Here is a 7270-nt window from a genome sequence, read left to right on the forward strand (position 1 = left end):
CGCACCCTCTTTACTGGGAATTTGGTGTTTGTATGTTTTAGTTTACCTGTTTGTTCTCTCGTGTTTTCTCCCCATATATATTTTTCTCCTTTTTCTTTATTTTTCTACTTTTCCTTTTCTCTCATACCATTTTTTCTTTCTTCAATATCATTTGTACTCTCTTTTCTCTCCCCTAATTCCTTTTTCTCTGATGGTCACTTATATTGGGGTTATGGGTGTCGTGAGTACATTCGTGTTTGTTCCCTTTGTGTTGTGTCTTGTCGAGGTGAATTTTATCCTGTTTGGCCAATGTGCTAGAGAGTGAGCCACATAACCAGACACCTGGAGAGGAGACTCTGTCCATGAATGGGTCAATAACACTCCAGATCCAACTACAGAGGCAGGAAGAAGGTGGCAGTGAGGGAGAGAGCATGAGTGAGTGAGGCAGCAAAAAAAGAGTGTGTGGTCCTGTGGCGTGTGTGTGTGTGTGTGTGACTGAGGCACACTTGGATCCTGCAGGACCTTTGGGGGAGTCTAACTGGGCTCGCCTAACTAGGCAACCTCTGCTACCATTGCAAACAGTCCCAGAGCAGCTGGCTCTTCCTCAGAGGCCTCGTCTTTTTGAAGGGGAGAGCTGCTGTGACTGGGATCCCAGCCTCACCTCCACCCAGGGTGCCCTCAGATAACACACGGGACTCTACAACCACCCCAGCCAGGGACTTGCTACCTCAGCTGCAGTCCCACAGTCACAGAGATGCCAGCCACCCTGGGTGCAGGCTCCTGTGAGTTCCAAAGCACGCTCCCCTCTGACTGGCCAAATACTTTAGCCCAGGGCACTGAGACAACGCAAGCAGCAGACACGTGAGCAGCCTGCTCCCGTCCAAGGAACAGCAGCCCCGCAAGCAGCCCACCCCAGGCCAAGGAGCAGCAGCCTCACACAGCTTTCCCCCATCCAAGGAGCAGCAGCTGTGCGAGCGGCCCGCCCCCCCACCCTGTCCGAGGAGCAGCAGCCATGTGTGCAGCCCACCTCCATCCGAGAAGCAGCACCTGCACAAGCACCCCATCCCGGTCCAAGGAGCAGCCCCCCCACCCCCCCCCCCCCCCCCGCCCAAGGAGCAGCAGCCACACAAGCATCTGGCCCACGACCGAGGAGCAGCAGCCCCACACAGCCACCCCTGTCCGAGGAGCAGCAGCCATGTGAGGAGCCCACCGTCGTCCAAAGAGGGACAGTCCCCAAGAGCAGCCCACCCCCACTCATGGAGCAGCAGCCGCACGCAGCCTGCCCCTGTCTGAGGAGCAGCAGCCCCATGAGCAACCTGCACCCATCCAAGGAACAGCAGCCATGCGAGCAAACCACACCCATCCAAAAGCAGCAGCCGTGCGAGGGGCCTGAACCAGTCCAAGGAGCAGCAGCTGCACACACAGCTCGCCTGTGTCTGAGGAGCAGCAGCCTCATGAGCAGCCCACCCTTGTCCAAGGAGCAGCAGTCCTGCAAGCAACCTGCCCCTGTCCAAAGAGCAGCAACCTTGTGAACAGCCCACCCCCGTCCAAGGAAGGGCAGTCCCCATGAGCAGCCCATCCGTGGAGCAGCAGCCGCACACAGCCCACCCCAATCCAAGGAGCAGCAGCCCCATGAGCAGCCCACAAACGTCCAAGGAGCTGTGGCCGCACGAGCAGCCCACCCCCATCCAAGGATCAGCAGCCATGTGCAGCCCACCCTGGTCCGAGGAGCAGCAACCTCTTGAGCAGCCTCCCCCCACCAGCCAGAGGAGCCACCACTGCTGTGAACAGCACCCACCAGAGGAGCCGCTGCCAACTAAGGAGCAGCTGCTGCCGCGACCACACGAGGAGCAACCACTGCCTGAGGAGCCACTGCCACCCAAGGAGCAGACTTTGCATGACTCGACACCTGGATCCTTCAGTGAGAACAAAAATGGGGAGAAAAAGAAACCCTCAAAGGAAAGAAAAGGAGGAATCACCAGAAAAGGAGCTAAGTGAAACGGAGGCATGCAATATGTCAGAAAAAGAATTCAGAGAGACAACCAAGATGGCGGCATAGGGAATATACCTGTATGTGCCACTCCCCACAACCACATTAAAACTGCAATGAAAAGACAAAATGGCGATCATCCAGAAGCACAAGAAAGCTGGCTGAGTGGAAATTCTACAATTAGAAGGAAAGAAAAAAGCGCATTGAGCCTGGGCAGGAGGTGCAGAGGCACCAAGAGTGGAGGTACAGAGGCACGCAAACCAGACTGCTCCTGGGTGCACAGTTTTTTTTCAATCGGAAGGTAGATACAAGCTCCCGACTGCACTGACCTTGTTTCTGGCGAGTCTCTAGGGACCCAGACTCCTATGGGCAGAAACTAGACCAGGGGTGGGCAAACTTTTTGACTCGAGGGCCACAATGGGTTCTTAAACTGGACTGGAGGGCCGGAACAAAAGCATGGATGGAGTGTTTGTGTGAACTAATATAAATTCAAAGTAAACATCATTACATAAAAGGGTACAATCTTTTTTTTCAATAGTTTTATTCATTTCAAACGGGCCGGATTCGGCCCACAGGCCGTAGTTTGCCCACGGCTGAACTAGACTGTCTGGCATTGGGTCGGAAAGCAAGGGTGGCTTTCTTGCAGAACTGCTCGCAGGGATCATTGTTACTGTGGGGGCGTGGGACTCAGAGACGCAGAGACACTGAGACACAGAGAGACGAGTGGAGTTGTGGAGACGGCTGATGACAGCCATCACTGTTTGCTCCGCCCCGGTGATTCTCTGAGACCCCGCCCCACCCAAGCTGTGTGCAGCAGCGCAAATGAATCACCTGCCCTTTTGCAGCCTAATCTAACAAACTGCAGCTGGGTCAGAGAGCTCCAAAATTTCCAAACTGCAAACAAAGAGGAGAAATATGCAGATCTCGCAGTAGCTCCTGCTGGGCAGACTCACACAGTGGTTGAATTTGCACCTCCTTGGAGATCAGGAAGCCAGTACACCCAGTGGTCAGATACCAGATTTCATAAGTGACACACTCAAAAGGCAGACTCAGTGAGCACCAAAGCCCCACTCAAGCAAATCCTGCCCTATAAGGGTGTCTCCAGAACAGCAGTTCTTCCACTATAGACACAGTGGGTCATTGCAGTCAATTGGCCTGGAGATCATTTCCTCCCAGGGATACCAACAGCATTCAAGGCTTAACTACAACAGGACTGTGCACCCAGCCCACGGAGGGGTGCACCAAGAGTGTCCACCTCAGGTGATTGGGGAGGCTGAGCCACTGGGCCCAGTGGGACACCTACCACACAAAGCGACTCTGTCAACACAGGGAAGTGGCCAAGATGCAGAGACAAAGAAACATGTCAGAAATGGAAGAAATGGAGGAAAGCAGATTACTGGATTTGGAGTTCAAAACCACAGTTATAAGGTTACTCAAGAATCTTCTACAGCTTTTTCTCCACCAGAGTTAGGCTAGGCCTGCAGGTCTGTGGCGAGCCACGGCCGTGGGTCTCTCTTCCGCAGGATGGGGTTTGTGAAAGTTGTCAAGAATAAGGCCTACTTCAAGCGATACCAAGTGAAATTCAGAAGACGGCGAGAGGGTAAAACCGATTACTATGCCCGGAAACACTTGGTCATCCAGGATAAAAACAAGTACAACACACCAAAGTACCGGATGATCGTCCGCGTCACCAACCGAGACATCATCTGTCAGATCGCTTATGCCCGTATAGAAGGAGATATGATAGTTTGTGCAGCTTATGCTCATGAACTCCCCAAGTATGGTGTGAAGGTTGGCCTGACAAATTATGCTGCAGCATATTGTACTGGCCTGCTGCTGGCCCGCAGGCTTCTCAATAGGTTTGGCATGGACAAGATCTATGAAGGCCAGGTGGAGGTGACTGGAGATGAATACAATGTGGAAGCATTGATGGTCAACCTGGTGCCTTCACCTGCTACTTGGATGCAGGGCTTGCCAGAACTACTACTGGAAATAAAGTTTTTGGGGCCCTGAAGGGAGCTGTGGATGGAGGCCTATCTATCCCTCACAGTACCAAACGATTCCCTGGTTATGATTCAGAAAGCAAGGAATTCAATGCAGAAGTACATCGGAAGCACATCATGGGTCAGAATGTTGCAAATTATATGCGTTATCTAAAGGAAGAAGATGAAGATGCTTACAAGAAACAGTTCTCTCAATATATAAAGAACAACGTAACTCCAGACATGATGGAGGAGATGTATAAGAAAGCTCATGCCGCTATACGAGAGAATCCAGTCTATGAGAAGAAGCCTAAGAAAGAAGTTAAAAAGAAGAGGTGGAACCATCCCAAAATGTCTCTTGCCCAGAAGAAAGATCGGGTAGCTCAGAAGAAAGCAAGCTTCCTCAGAGCTCAGGAATGGGCTGCTGAAAGCTAATAAACCAAATCATAATTTTCTATGAAGATTTTCCAGAAGAGAGACAATAAACTTATTAGGCAAACAAAAAAAAAAAGAATCTTCTACAAACCTCCGAGGAACTTAGTGAGACCTTCAAGGATTTTAATGAGAATGCCAAAAAAAATGGAAAAGGACCAGTCAGAAATTAAGCATACACTGACTGAAATAAAGAATAATATACAGAGATCCAATAGAAGACTAGAGGATCTCAAGAATCAAGTCAAGGATTTGAAATACGAAGAAGCAAAAAACACCCATCGGAAAAACAAAAAGAAAAAAGAATCCAAAAATGTGAAGATAGTGTAAGGAGCCTCTGGGACAACTTCAAGTGTACCAACATACGAATTATGGGGGTGCCAGAAGAAAAAAGAGAGCAAGATATTCAAAGACTATTAGAAGAAATAAAGACAGAAAACTTCCCCTACCTGATGAAAGAAATAGACTTACAAGTCCAGGAAGTGAAGAGAACCCCAAATAAATAAGAGGAATCCAAAGAGGACCACACCAAGACACATCATAATTAAAATGCCAAGGGCAAAAGACAAAGAGAGAATCTTAAAAGCAGCAAGAGAAAAACAGTTAGTTACCTACAAGGGAGTACCTATACGACTGTCAGCTGATTTCTCAACAGAAACCATGCAGGCCAGAAGGGAGTGGCAAGAAATATTCAAAGTGATGAATAGCAAAAACCTACAACTAAGATTACTCTACCAAGAAAAGCTATCATGTGGAATTAAAGGTCAGATAAAGAGCTTCACAGACAAGAAAAAGCTAAAGGAGTTCATCATCACCAAACCACGATTATATGAAATGCTGAAGGGTATTCTTTAAGAAGAGGAAGGAGAAAAAGGCAAAGATAAAAATTATGAACAACAAAGGAACAGCAAATACATATCTATCAACAAGTGAATCTAAAAATTAAGTCAATAAAAAAAATTGATTAACAGAATAAACTGATGAATATAATAGAAGCAGGGGCATAGAAAGGGAGTGGACTGACAATTCTCAGGGGGAAGGCGGTGTGAAGGGTGCAGGAAGAGATTGGACAAAAAACTTACACCTATGGATGAGGACAGTGGCAGGGATAAAGGCATGGGTTAGCGTGGGAACCAGGTGGAGAGGAGCTATGGGGGGGGGGGGGGGGGAGAGGAACATCTGTAATAATCTGAACAATAAAGATTTATTTAAAAAGTAAAAGAATTCAGAATAAGGGTCATACAATTCATAAACTGGATGGATGAAAAAATCAACAACTTATGTGAAAATCAAGAAAAAATAAAGAGTGATAAAGCTGCAATAAAAAAAAAACACCATGGAAAGTTACAACAGTAGACTAGGAGAAGCAGAGGACAAAATTAGAAAACAGAGATTCAAAACACAACTAAACTGCAATTGGAGAAAAATATTAAAAGATGGGAGGAGAGCCTAAGGGAGCTTTGGAACAATATGAAATGAAGCAACATATGAATAATAGGGGTTCCAGAACAACAGGAAGAGAAATAAGGGTTAGAAAACGTATTTGAGGAAATAATATCAGAAAACTTAGCTGATGTGGGGAAGAAAAAAGTCACACAAGCATAGAGAATCCCAAACAAGATGAACCCAATAAGACCCACATAAAGACACATCATAATCACGATGGCAAATGTTCAGGCCAAAGAGAGAATCTTAAAGGCTGCAAGAGAGAGACAGAACGTTATGTACATGAGATCTCCCATTAGATTATCAAATGATTTCTCAACAGAAACACATCAGACCAGAAAAGAATGGAAGGAAATTTACAAAGTGATGCAAAGCAAGGGACTGAATCAAAGAATACTCTATCTAGCAAGGCTCCAATTCAAAACTGAAGGGGAAATAAGGAGCTTCATAGACAAAAAAAGGCTAAGGGAGTTTATCGCGACCAAGCCAGCAATGCAAGAAATGGTAAAGGGACTGGTGTAAAAAGAAGAAATAAAAAGGGAAAAAGGAACACAGGCAGAAAAAATAAAAATGGCTACAAACAAGTATCTATCAATAATAATTTTAAACATAAACGGACTAACTGCTCCAATCAAAAGACATCAAGTGGCTGAATGGATAAAAGAACATGACTCATTTATATGCTGTCTATAAGAGACCCACCTCAGAACAAGGGACTCACATAGACTGAAAGTGAAGGGATGGAAAAATATCTTTCAGGCAAAATGGAAATGAAACAAAACTGGGGTAGCAATACCTAATCTGACAAAATAGACCTCAAAGTGAAGGCCATAACAAGAGATAAGGAAGGCCACTTCATAATACTAAAAAGATCAATACAACAAGAGGATATAACCCTGATAAACATATATGCACTGTGCCAAGCCAGCTCAGCCAAGGGTTCAAAAGCCTGAGTGAAGGCAGTGAAGGATGAAGAAATGACAGACAAAGAGAATAAGCTAGGTCTAGGTGGATCTTCCTGTGCCTGGCTGAGGCCACAGAGAGAGATTCAGAGGCAAGCTGAGCCTTTATTACAGCCAGAGGTAAACAAGGTAGTGGTCACCATAGTTACAATGTTCTTGTGAGTTTCACTTGTTTTGGCAGCATTTGCTGTACCTCCCACAGCCCATTAGCTACCTAGGAAGGATCTAGGGAGTGTCATAAGGTCAAGCCTAATTATGCTAAAAGGACTGTGTCCTCTAAGCTGAGACTTGTTTGTGGCTGTGCCAACAGGTCAGTACGAGGCTTAACCCTATAGCCGCGCTCTACAATGCACCCAATGCAGGAGCACCCAAATACATACAAAAAAACTCCTGGAAGATATCAAGGGAGAGATTGACAACAATACAATCATAGTAGGGGACTTTAATACACCACTAACCTCACTGGATAAATCCTCTAG

General features: G+C 46.7%; 1 pseudogene; it reads left to right on the forward strand.

Annotated features, from left to right (window-relative positions):
- Positions 1–3441: 3441 nt before the first annotated feature.
- On the forward strand, positions 3442–4465 carry LOC132228162 (large ribosomal subunit protein uL18-like; annotated as a pseudogene).
- The last annotated feature ends 2805 nt before the right edge of the window (positions 4466–7270 follow it).

The sequence above is a fragment of the Myotis daubentonii genome, chromosome 2 (assembly GCF_963259705.1).
Source record: "Myotis daubentonii chromosome 2, mMyoDau2.1, whole genome shotgun sequence".
In the NCBI taxonomy this organism is placed as follows: Eukaryota; Metazoa; Chordata; class Mammalia; order Chiroptera; family Vespertilionidae; genus Myotis; species Myotis daubentonii.